This window comes from Passer domesticus, unplaced genomic scaffold, assembly GCF_036417665.1.
Source record: "Passer domesticus isolate bPasDom1 unplaced genomic scaffold, bPasDom1.hap1 HAP1_SCAFFOLD_307, whole genome shotgun sequence".
NCBI lineage: Eukaryota > Metazoa > Chordata > Aves > Passeriformes > Passeridae > Passer > Passer domesticus.
In genome coordinates, this window is record NW_026990086.1 from 17,659 (window position 1) to 30,000 (window position 12,342).

The 12,342-nt window shown below is 49.1% G+C and overlaps 1 long non-coding RNA gene across 1 annotated transcript in view; it reads right to left on the reverse strand.

Annotated features, from left to right (window-relative positions):
• Positions 1-11,033: 11,033 nt before the first annotated feature.
• Positions 11,034-12,342, reverse strand: part of LOC135292354 (uncharacterized) — a 2,417-nt gene continuing 1,108 nt past the window's right edge. The window contains exon 2 of the long non-coding RNA XR_010354745.1: positions 11,034-11,225. This is a non-coding gene — a long non-coding RNA (uncharacterized LOC135292354). The remainder of the gene's footprint in view (positions 11,226-12,342) is intronic.

A 12,342-nucleotide genomic window follows, 5' to 3' on the forward strand; every position in this document is an offset into this window, starting at 1 on the left:
GGAACAAGCACAGGAGAAGACATCGCCCACGCAAGGATGCACAGCCTCTCCCCAAGAAGAAAAGGCCAAATTAGCCCTGCACTTGTCCAGGACTAGCAAGAGTTAGGCCTCAAGAGGATTAGATAGAAATAAGATAGCTTTTTAAGATTTTTAGGATTCTTTATTTGTCCATTAAGTTTACGTGATAGGAATTTCTCAATTTATTAGTTAAGATACATTAGTAATATTCAAGATGTATTAGTAGTATGAGATGATTAGTTGTGTTAGATTACTAGTAGATTAATAGTGTGTTATTTATCATGACACGTAAGAGGTTACATGTTCACAATGCTCCATCTTTTCTCATTTTGTCTTTGTTGAGATATGATCTGTCTGTATCATTAAACCAAAGTTTGTTCCATTTTGCCTTTTTGTCTGTATGAAATCCCTGAGGCAGTGCTCGTTACATTTCCTTGGTGTTGCATGCACGGCATTTGCCCTGAGAGAGCAATGGGGGCACATGAGTCCCCCCCAGGCCCAGCCCCTGGCTCAGCTGGCAGCACTTCCAGAGGCGTGTCCCCATTACTGCCAATGAAATCATGGTGGAGCTTCCTCCTTTGATTCCTGAACATCTCAGCTGGGAGTGGCTGGGGAGGCTTTGCTGAATTCAATGCATTGGATCTAAAGGAGTGCTCTTGTCTCACTGTACTTGCTGGGATAAAAGTAGTGGGTTGAGGCCTTTTTGTTGCCCAGCAACATAACTTTGTTTCATTTTGGGGGACAGATGGACTTGAGCACCCTGGAGGACTTTTCTAACCTCTCTGATTCTAGAAAAGAAATATCCACATGCACCACAAAGACACCAGGAGTTCAGATTCAGTTTCGCTTTAAAGGACCAGGCTCTGAGCCTCCAGTAATGTCCTTAGCTAAAGCAGAGCAGCTGTGAACCTGATCCTCTCCCTTCTCACAGCTTTGGTATTTGCACCAAAGAAGAATCCAAGTCACTCTTTTACCGAGCCCAGCAAATGGCTCTGCCTAGCAAGGCTTTGGCAGCAGGGCCTGTGGAGGATGGCGAGGGGGCGAGGCAGGGGGGAATGGCCAGGCTGCTTCTGGGAAGTGACCAAAGCTTGCCCTTGCCTGCTGGAGCCAGTGCAGGTGGGATCTGGAGCCTACAAAGTATCTGCCTTGCAGTGGGCCTCATTCCAGATGTTTTCCCAGCAGGTGGCTGGCGTGGGTGTAACATGCAGGCTGGGAAGGAAGCAAGATTTGCTTTTGCTTAAACCTTAGGCAGGAAAGCAGTACAAGTGGCTGGGTTTTGCCATATCTGGCACCTAAGTATTGAAACCAAGCTGAAGGCCATTAGTGTGGAAAAGAAATTCTCATGGTGTTCCTTCCTTAGAGGAATGCCAGAGTAGTAGAGATGAACATTCTCCCTTCTTCAAGGCAGCAGAAAGAGAGACCTAGAAATTCTGCATGACGTGTTGACTACAGCAATGCTGGTGCACTGCCCCAGTGTGTGTGTCCCCATCAGCTGCCCTGAGAAACATCCCGTTTCTCCAAGTTTCAGGGAAGGAGTGTTGAGGTCAGAGACCAGCTCAGCAGGCCAAAGGAGGGGAAACATCAAGTGATATTATTGGGCACCAGACAATTGAGAAAGGGGGCAGGATGAATGCCGCCACTTGGAGAGAAAGCTTTGCACTTGGTTCTGCATGGAACGATTTGCAAGCTCTAGCTCCTCTCAGAGCCAGAGGAGAGGCAGCGGCAGGAGTCCTTGTGGTTCTGCAGTGCAGGAAATGTGGAATGGGCCCTTGGACAGAGCCAGCCTCCCGTGCTGTCGGAACCCAGGACATCTCTCTGGATGCCCTGGATGTCTCAAAGCCCTTACAGGAGCTCAGAGACCCTGGCAGGAATGCAAAGACCTGTGGAAATTCAGTCTTAATTCATGGAGCAAATTGCCAACCTTATATGAAGAATTACAGGTCACAAAATTTAAGTAGCAATCACAGGGTGAAGGGAAAAATTTTGGAGCACTGTACAGGGGGGTTTTGATTCTTGTACAGGGGGTTTGGAATTCTGTATGTGGGGGTCAGGGGTTCCAAGATGGAAGGATTTGGGCATGCCCGGTCCTTCTTCTTTCTTCTCCCTGGCATCCATGTTCAGGATGATATTTGCTACATCTAATCAGACCATGCTTGTGCAACAGAAAAACAGGGGAAGTGTGGAGGATTTTGTGGACAGTTAGCTAGCTGACAAAGGTCACACTGACATAATAGCGTTAGTTAAGCAAGAAGGAGACAGGTATAGGAGCCAGCAGTCAGTGTCTAAATCAGGCAAGGGCACTGTGCCCTTGGTGCAACATCAGGATGGGGGAGAGGATCGTTAGTTAGAAATATGAAGAAAAGATGAGAACAGCTGCAACATAGTAGCCACAAGAATGCTAAGGTAGGCGTAGTTAGCTGATAAGTAACTAACCAATATTGAGCTTGTCTTTTGCAATATGTATTAGCCTCATTAACACCAATATAAATGTGTGTGCCTATCAATAAAGTTTTGAGATTTGCTGATCACTCATATTGAGTGCCGCATTTCTTCTTCCGATCTCAACAATTTAGGCTGAAAAAGACTTCTGAGATCAGGATATTTTGCAGCTTCTAATGGAACAGCTCATGGGATCAGATTGTGAAGCTGATGCATTTCTCAAAAATAATTTTAATTAAGCTGTTTGAATTTTGAATCAAAAAATCTATTTGGAGAACTGAAGGAAATGCAGTTTTGGCTTCCTGAGTTTGGTGGGGGAATGGCTGGGCAGCAGTGTCTCTTGTGTCAATCAGTGCTCATTTAGCGTGTGAGTACAGGTGGGTCAGAACTTGCTTCCTCTGGCACCCAACACACAGAAAGTTCACAACACCCTTCTCCCCCAACAGCTCACTGATTTGAAGTTTACAGCTCCTCTCTTTTTAAATTTAATTTTAAAATTAAATATCTTGAAATGTATTGGCCAATGTAATAAAATTTCAGCAGTAGCCATGCATGAGTGCAAGAAAGAACTCCCAAAAGAACTCAGGGAAACTTTAAAGTTAGCCACAAAACTGAAAAATAAAAATTTCAAGCAATGCTTACTACAAATTCTCTTGTTTTGCTACTAGTAATTTAGAGACTCATTTGCTGTTTTCTAAAATATATGAGAAACTACACAAGTAAGGGCTTTGCAAAATGGAAGTTCTGCCAAAGCATCAACAGTTGTGTATTTATATCCCTGTGTGTCTGCAAAACTGGGGAGTCAGGATTATCATGCCTGTTTCAAGCAGGACATAAAACTTACCCTGAGTTCTTAGTCAATATCTGGACCTCTGTATGTGTTGACAGTGGATATAAGAAGTGCTGATGATCATGCAGAGGAATAAAGTTGTTCTAAATTGGGGTTAGAAATGACTCCTTCCCACCCCCTTTCAGTGTTTGGTATCAAAAAAGAATCTGGTAGAAGATCTCTTTGCTCATTCTGCCCCAACAAACCACAAGAAGAGAAGCTGTTTTTAACTAGATGACATATTTAGTAGTTGCCTTGCCAACAATTGTTTTTCCTTTCAAACTGGAAATAGTTTTTTGTTCGGAAATAATGATCTTTATTATCTGCATCATTCTTTTTTTCTCTGAAGCTGGTCCCTTCTTCGTGGAAGTTTATTTTTGTAAGGCTTTTCCAGATTTAGGAACTGCATTTGATGACTGATAGGATTTTTTTTTTCCTTTGCTTTCTGCCAGGTAGCAGCAGCTGTATACTTGGTAATTAACTTACTCTGCTTTTGCTTAACCACTGTGCTTTGACTGTATTCTGGCTGAGGAGGGAAAATGCTGCATTTTTCTCCTGTTTGTTTTTTGTGTTCAGTCTACAAAAGCCAGTTTTACCAAGCCCTTGAAACAGCCAGAATATTTAAATAGAGCATCAAAGTAAAAGGAGGGTTGTAGAACTGCTGTCAATAATTCTTTCCCCCCCCCCCCCCCCCCCCTGCTCTGTGTTCACTTTCTCTGAACATGGTCATTCTGGACAGTATTGTAAGAGCACAGAGGCAACAAAAAGCCAATGGTTACTATCGTTTCAGTGAATGGAGCCTCACTTGGCTGAAGGTATTTTCTAATTCCTGTCCTCTTGCCTAACATTCATGAAAGGCCTTTCTGAACGCATTAAAGTCCTGACTGTTTATTAAGTTCTGTTTTATCGGGCCAGGGTTTTATGAGCCCTTAAAAGGGAACTTAATACACCCAAGGATAGCTTAGCTATTACCTTTGGAGGCAAATAATGAGCAGGATGGCTTCTGCTGCAGTGTTAGAAACAAAAAGGTTTAATAAAAGGAAAAACAATAAACAGAAAACCCGATCCAGGTACAGTGGTTTGCCCCTGGTAAAAACACCTTCACAAAAGCCTCGTGGTTTCTTTGTCCTCTCCTTTTCTACCTTATGGCCCAGGCAGGACCTTTTGGCTTCCATCCAATTAGGTGACCCCAAGGTTTTAGTGAAGTCTCTGGGGTCCTATAAGGTGTCTTTTCACCTGATCGTTGGGAGAAACTTCTGGGCTTCCTTCCTTTTTTGGGGGACAAAGGCTAGTTTGTCCCTCTCTCATTGGGGGCATCCCCCTACACTCCTTCAACTGTTTTCATATACCATTTGATTTCTTTTACCTATAAAAGCACAAGGACCATCTCTGATGTTTTTAAGTATATCCTTATGCCCAGGGTTTTATTGCCACTGTGGTTGACTTACATCTGTGGAGAAGCACAACCACTTTCCTTATGCTTTGTCCAGAGAAGCTGTGGCTACCCCTGGATCCCTGGCAGTGTCCAAGGCCAGTTTGGATGGGGCTTGGAGCAACCTGGGACAGTGGAAGGTGTCCCTTCCATGACAGGGGTGGCACGGGATGGGCTTTAAGGTCCCCCTAACCCAGTCCCTGGTTCTGTAATTCAGTGACAAACAACACCTGTAACCATGGGCAGAGTTGGATACACTTGAACTTCAGCAAACAAAGCAGCAGCCACAGCTTCCTCGTGCTTGGCTATGGCAAATTAATTGGGATTGAGGAGGAAGTGATTAGATGACGTTTGCAGGAAGCTGCAATATGTCTGTGGAAATCTAGTGGATGGTGGTGAGGATGAACCTGTGTTATGATTAAATAGACACTTGAAAATGTGCAAGATTGCTGCTATTTCATTAAATGAGCATCTGTCGCAACTTTGTTATTTTAAAGCTCATTACAGTGTTTAAATTTGATTTTTTTTTTTTTTTTTTTGTCCATATGTGGCTTCTTATGTTGTGAGATTGTAATGTCTTTTGTGTGAAACTTGCTGTGTCCTGCCCCAATACTTTGTCAGGTCTGTGACAGCCGATTTGGTAGCTGTGAACAGCTGTGAACCCGACTGAAATTCCTGTCACTTGAGGGGCTCAGGAGGAAGAATACTCAGCAACAGCCTCCCCTCCACCAGGATGAAGCACCTGCACAAATGTCAGCCAAGGAGAAATTGCAAGAGATGGCCTTTGCAGTATCTGACACATTTGCTTTTGCTTAGTGTTTAATATTGAAGCCTGAAATGGGTAGAAGAGGTTCTGCAGAGCATAGGGGCTGACAGCAGCATCCCCAGGTGGGTCTGTGCATTTTGGCAGAGTCAAGCTCCAGCAGCAGGGGGCTCCCAGAGCAGACAGCAAAGGAAAGGTGGCTTTGCTGCACATTCTCCAGCTGGAAGCAGAAGGAAGAAGGGAAGGGAGTCCCTGAATTCTGGAAGGCTTGTGGCTGGAAGGGACCCTGCCCGTGGTTCTATCCAGGGTTAAGATGCCATGAGGGAGAGGTGTCTGTCCCCCAGTGAAGGCACAAATGAGACCATAGGAGAACAAAACCAGATTTTATTTGACATGGATTTTATTGAACAAGAAATGGGAGTTAGGGAGCTAGAAATAAGAAAGAGGTCTTGGAGAGCGAGAGCTGAGAAGATGATCAGTTGGAAGTAGATACTTTTTGAAGTCCTCTCCTGCCTTCTGAGATTATAGAAGATGTGCGGATGTATATTTTTATTTAATATTCTTATTACTATTCCTTCTTCTTTCCCTTCTTTCTTCTTCCCCTTCTTCTTAAATGCTACTCTTCTTTCTTCTCCTTCATCTTCTTTATAATATTCTTCTTATTCTCATTCTAATTAATCTTATTCACTTCTTATGCTTACTATAATTCTTATGTTTTAATATTCTTATATTAATTACTATTTTTTCATCTTCATCTTCTTATTCCTATTCTCATTCTTCTTATTAAACTTATTATTTTTATCCTGCTCCTTTGTCTTCCTCTTATCTACTACTACTACTTCTTCTTCATCTTCTTATCCCTTTTTTTTTTTTTTTACTACTACTATTTATTAAACTCTTAAACTATTTCTTAAATGGGAATAATGGTATCAGTCCAAGTCCTGCAGTCACATCCATGGAGCAACATCTCTTGTTTGTGGCATTCTTCAGGGATACAATCCCAAAAGACCAGCATGGAGTCCTTTCAGGGTGAGAGGAAATGGCCATTGATTTCCAGGGGAGGTTCCAATTCAATATCTGAAGCAATTTTTCTCTGACAGAGGGGCATTGGAAGAAGCTGCCCAGGGAGGTGGAGGAGCCACTGTCTCTGAGGCGTTGAAGAGTTGTGCAGATGTGGCCCTTGGGGACGTGGTTTTGCGGCGATGGTGGTGCTGCCAGGGTGCCAGTGGCCCTGGATGACCATCAGGGTCTCTTCCCACCTTGATGACCCTGTGGGATTCACTGCTGAGCGCCCTGGCTCCAGTCGTGTCCCACGCGTGCTGTGTGGGGCTGGCCACTGTGGTGACTGTGGGTGTTGGGGAGATGCCCCCGGGCCGCTCCAGGGCTGCCGGGGCAGCTGAGGCTGCGGGGCCATGTCCAGGGCTCCCTGGGCCCCGGGCCGGCCGCCATCTGCAGCCCCGGGCTGGGCAGGCGTGGGCGCTACTCCTGCGGCTGCGGCGCCAGGCAGCGACAGCGGAACAGCGCCCGCAGCGCCCGCCTGAGGCGGCCGGACCGCTTGCTGAGGGCAGCCGGCTGCTGCCTGGGGGCCTGCGCTCCCGGCTGGGGAGCTGAGGCCTCGAGAGGGCTGAGCGGGGCAGGCTCCGGGCTCTGCGGCCCTGCCTCGGAGCCCTGCTGGCCCTCGGAGGCTTCGCTGTACAGGGAGGGAAGCGAGGCGCACGGTGACTCCGGTGCCCGGCTCTCAACCCAGGCCTCCAGAGGGAGGGGCACTGGTAGCTCGTCTGCCTCAGGAGCTGACAGCCTTTGGGCGCTGCCTTCTGCTTCGTACGGCTCGAGGACGCTGACTTCGTCCCAGTCGTCCTTGTAGTCCTGCCTCAGGAAGGGAGTGGGCCTGAAGCTAAAGTTGCTCGTGCTTTCATGGCTGTCCTGGGTGAGGTCTGCGCTGCTGCTGTTGTCTTCCTCCGTGGAAACGTCTTGGAGGGCTTTGAGCTCTGGCTCGCTACAGTCTTCCCACTCGGAAGAGCTGCTGACCTCTCCTTGGGACAGCTCTGGCTCTGCCTCACCTTGATATTCTTGGGAATGCTCAGTCTGGGGGTAGTATTCCCAGTCTTCATCATCCCCAGCTGAGGTCCAGTCCTCACTCTCTCTCTGAGCCAGCTGGTACAGCTCTTGCTGTGCCCTGTCTCCCCAGGCCGCCCTCACAGCCCCCTCCCACTGGTGCAACTCTTGGGGACTCCCAGCTCTGCGTGACGATGCTGCCTTCGCTGCCATTACTTGTACCAACTGGTACAATTCACAGCCTGTCGCTCCTTCCCAAAGGCGATACTCTCGAGCCCCAGTGTCTCCCCACTTGTCATCTGTGTCAGGTTTGTTCTCGTCTTCCATGATGACAAAGGGCCTCTCCTCCTCCTCAGTGCCTGACTGTGGCCAGGCTGAGGCACCCACTGCCCCCACCAGGTGCCCGCTGAGGGCCTGGTCTTGCCCCCAGCTGGGCAGGGGGCTGGGTGATGGGAAGCAGTTGAGGTTTATCTTGTTCATATCCATCTCTGCAGTCCTGTAGCATGGACAGATCCCGGGAGCTGCTTCCTTCTGCAAGAGTGGCTCTCACGGGACTGGGCACCCCAGGGCTCTGCACCCCTTATATACCCCCAGCTATGGTGGGGCCCTCTGATGTCACAATGGTCTGTGGGCACCGTCATGTCCCGCATCATCAAGGGCCCTCTGATGCCACAATGGTCTGTGGGCACCGTCATGTTCCGCATCATCAAGGGCCCTCTGATGCCACAATGGTCTGTGGGCACCGTCATGTTCCGCATCATCAAGGGCCCTCTGATGTCACAAAGGTCTGTGGGCACCGTTATGTTCAGCATCATCAAGGGCCCTGTGTCACAAAGGGTCACACCCAGCGCCCCATCCACAGCGGAGCCCACTGGAAACTGCATGGAGGAGCCCCCGGACTTGGGCACTTGTAGTCCTTGGTGTGCCCAGGCCCCTCCCGCAGTCCCACAGTGTGCCCACTGTGCCATGGTCCCACTTGACAGCCTGACGTGCCCCCTGCAGAGCCCTGGCTTTGGAGAGTGGGCTGCTCTGGGCACCAGCCATTGGCCAGATGGACACAGCCAGGGACTTGTGGGCAGTGGCTCCATGTGCAGCTGCAGGCTGGGGATGGGGGGTGTCCCTCAGGGCTCTGCCTTGGCCCTGGGGCTCTTTTGTGGCTTCCCCAATGGCACAGGCAGTGGATCAATCTCCCCCTCAGCACGTTTGCAGGGGATGGGGGAGCTGAGACGGGCAGGGGCACCATGGCAGGATATGGCCATGCACAGGAACCTGGACAAGCTTGAGAAGTGGGAGACAACCTCATCTGACAGCTTCATGAGGTCCCACAAGGCCAAGTGCCAGGTGCTGCACCTGGCCCAGAGCAATTCCTGAGTCCCGGATTCATCCAAGGCAGAAGAGACCTTCAGATGTGTCCGTTTGGTGCCGCCTCCCTGGCTGCTCCCAGCACCTCCAGAACCAGCACTTGGCTGGGTTTGGGCCTTTCCCATGCCTACTTCCCGCAGGGCTGGCCAGAGGGGAGCACCCCCAGCCTGTGCCTCTGCCCCCAGCCCCTGTGGGATGCTGTGGGTAGGAATGCTCCAGAGGGGAATGTCCTTGCAGCAGAAAGTGCCAGACAGAGCCCAGAGCCAAAGAGTCTCTCTCCTGTAGGCACTGCTTCTTCATTGCATTGAAATATTTCCAGTGCTGGAGTGGGCTAATGGGTGTTCCTCATCCCACCCAAAAAGAAGCTGATGGTTGGCTATTATTTGAGAATTTCTCTCAAGTTGAGCCTGGCAGGGGGTTATTTACAGGGAGAAGCTGCTACAATAAATACCCTGATTCCTCCCCCAGGGTCTGTGTGTTTCAACACTCTTGGCCTTTGCAGATGTAATAATCACAGAACTGAGGTCATTTGATATTACAGAAAGGTTAAAAAACTATGCATGGGAAGGTCATAACGAAAATTTCTAACTAACAAAAACTGGTTTGCCCTGCAGCCTTGAACTCATGTGCTTATACCCTTCCCAAAAGAAAACCTATTCACTGAAGATGCATCATCATCCCAAAAACATGTTGAAATTAGGCTCGTGATTCCCTCAGGGACTAGGAGATAATGTTTTGCTGCAGCCAAAAGGTTATTAGAAAAAAGAATGAAAGCTGTTGGTGCTAGGTGGTGTTAGTTCTGGTTTGCATTTGTTCCAGTTAATTTCTTGGGTGTTGCTGTGAGTTGGAAAAGGGGCAGGGTTGAACACCAGAATAAAAGAGAGGTAGGAGAAGAGGAGAGGGGACAGAAAAGTAGGCTGTCAGGAGAGACTGTAACTTGCCTAGCACCCAGCCAAAGGGGAAGGGGACAGGGATCACCCAAGGCTGTGAAAAGCAATGAAAAACAGCATTGTGTTGGTGTGTGTGTATGTTCAGCTCTCAGGAGACAGAGATACACAGCAGGCTCAGTTGAATCCTTACTAAGAAGAAGGTTCTTGTTTGCTTTAATGACTTTGTCTCCACTTAATGGTAACTAAGAGTTTGTTTATTTCTAACACCTCTCTCCGAGCAGCTCAGAGCTGCATTGCACAGTGCTTACTGTGCTCCAGAGAGCACAAAGCAGGCTGGCCTGGTGGCCCTGAATATTTCTGCAGAACACTCTGCATTTCACACCTTTGCTGTGGCTCAGGGCAGAACTGCAGGCCTGCAGGCGCTTCCTGGCAGAGCTGTGGGAGGCACTGGCTCCTGCAGATGGGAGCTGCCAAGCTGTCAGTGCCTCAGGCTGGCCTGGCTTGCCCTGGCAGAAGTGCCGTGCCTGAAGGACACTGCCCTGTGCTCCAGCCTGCCCAGCAGCCCGGCTCCCTGCGCCGCTGCCCAGAGTGCTGCACACACTGCTGCCCTTTGCCAGGAGTCACAGGGCAGCCGGCAGAAGAGTAGGAATCCTCAGCCAGGCCAGCGGCCCTGGGCTGCCCCTGGCCTTTCTCTGCTCCTGGGCAGACTCCAGACAGCCAATGCCTCCAGTCTGGGCTGTGCCCAGCACGGCTACCCTTCCCCTCGGGAGCAGCCAGTTGCCACCTGGGCTCTGAGAGCGGAGGATTCGCCCGCTGCCAGGAAGAGGCACCCAGGGCCCGGCTGCTGCCTCGTGCAGCTCCAAGGGCCTCCTTCCAGCCAGTGGGTTACATTCCAAAAGCAGCATGGTCTGGAGAGCATAAATGAGGATGAGCATTCCCCAATTTGACACCATAGCAAAGACACTGTATGGGTGACTTCCACCTTTAAGAAACAAAAGAAAATTTACAAGGAAATCAAGATCTTATTCAGAGAGTGAGAAGGAAGGAAATTTCAGGGAGAGTTTTGGTTTCAGAAACTTTATTAATTTCTAATCAGCAGGCCTATTAGACAATCATAACTGAAACCTAAGCCTAGTCCTAAACCCTAACCTGAACCTTAATCCTAGTCCTAACCCTCGTCCTAACTCTAGTCCTAACCCTAACCCTGACCCTGACCCTAACCCTAACCCCAACCCTAACCCTAACCCCAACCCTAACCCTAACCCCAACTCTAACCCTAACCCTAACCCTTGTCCGAACCTACAATCCTGCCCTGTGCCGGTTGAGAAGTAAATGGTCCTGATGTGATTTTCAGTTTCTTTGGTCATTCCTCTTCTTCACTGAAACAATCAGTGGCACCAGGCTGGATGCAGGCTCAGCAAATCTTACAAATGGATGCTGCCCAAAGGAAAAAAGAAAATCAACAAAAATCAATGAACCATGACTTTCCGAGCTCAGTGCTTCACAGGATTCCTCTGGCTCCTAGAAAGATCCAGAAAGATGGACCATCTGCACCTCCATCTTTATGTGCAGGACCTTGCCATCACAGGCAAACCTGGCCCAGACTCCCACTCATCCATTTAACCAGGTGTCTTCATCTTGCTGGGATTTTTGCCCTGCCAGTGCTCTAGAAATGGTGCTTTCAGTCCTTGGAGTTTCTTCTTTTCCGGAAACTCCAAAGCCTCACATTGGTCCCTCTCTTTGAACAACAGGCACTGGGCTGATTCCCACAGGGAGACAGAGCAGTGTCTACCTTTCCATGCCCTGCCCTGCCCCTCCTGTGCTGGATGGCACCTTCCTTCCCAGCAGGGACAGCCCAGTGGCACTGGCTGCTGCACTTCCCTCTCTGCCACACGAGCTGGCAGTAACCCTGGGGCAGTTCCTGTCTGCTTGAGCGTGCCAGGCAGCAGATGGGGCTGGGACAAGTCCCTCTCTGCTCTCCCTGTTTGCCGGCCAGAAACCTCAAAGGGTGAGCTGGGGCACAAACCAGGGCCCCTCAGAGGCTGACAGTGAGCCCCCCACAGCCCCTCCTGCCCATAGCCAAATCTCTAACCACTCAGCCAGGCCTGGCATCCTTGGGTTCCTGCACCACCTTTGCATGTCTCTGTACCCTGCATTGCTCTACTTCAATTCTTTTGCCATTAGATAAAATGGAGCACACCACCAAATTACAAAACAGGGCAACAGAAGCAATCAGAGGACAGAGCACGTCTCTTCTGAGGACAAGCTGAGACACCTGGAGTTATTCAGCCTAGAGGAGAACAGGCCCCAGGGAGACTTCATTGCTATGTTCCAGTATTTCAAAGGGGATTCTCAGGAAGTAGGGGGCACCTTTTTTAACAGTTGCAATAGGACATGAGATAATATTTATAATATATAATGGGATTGAGTCAGATTAGGTCTAAGGAAGATCTTGTTTACTTGGAACATGATGCAACCCTGACACAGGTTGCCCTTAGAGATGGCAGGTGCCCCATCCCTGGGCAGGGATGGGGCAAACATTCCATGGTAGGTG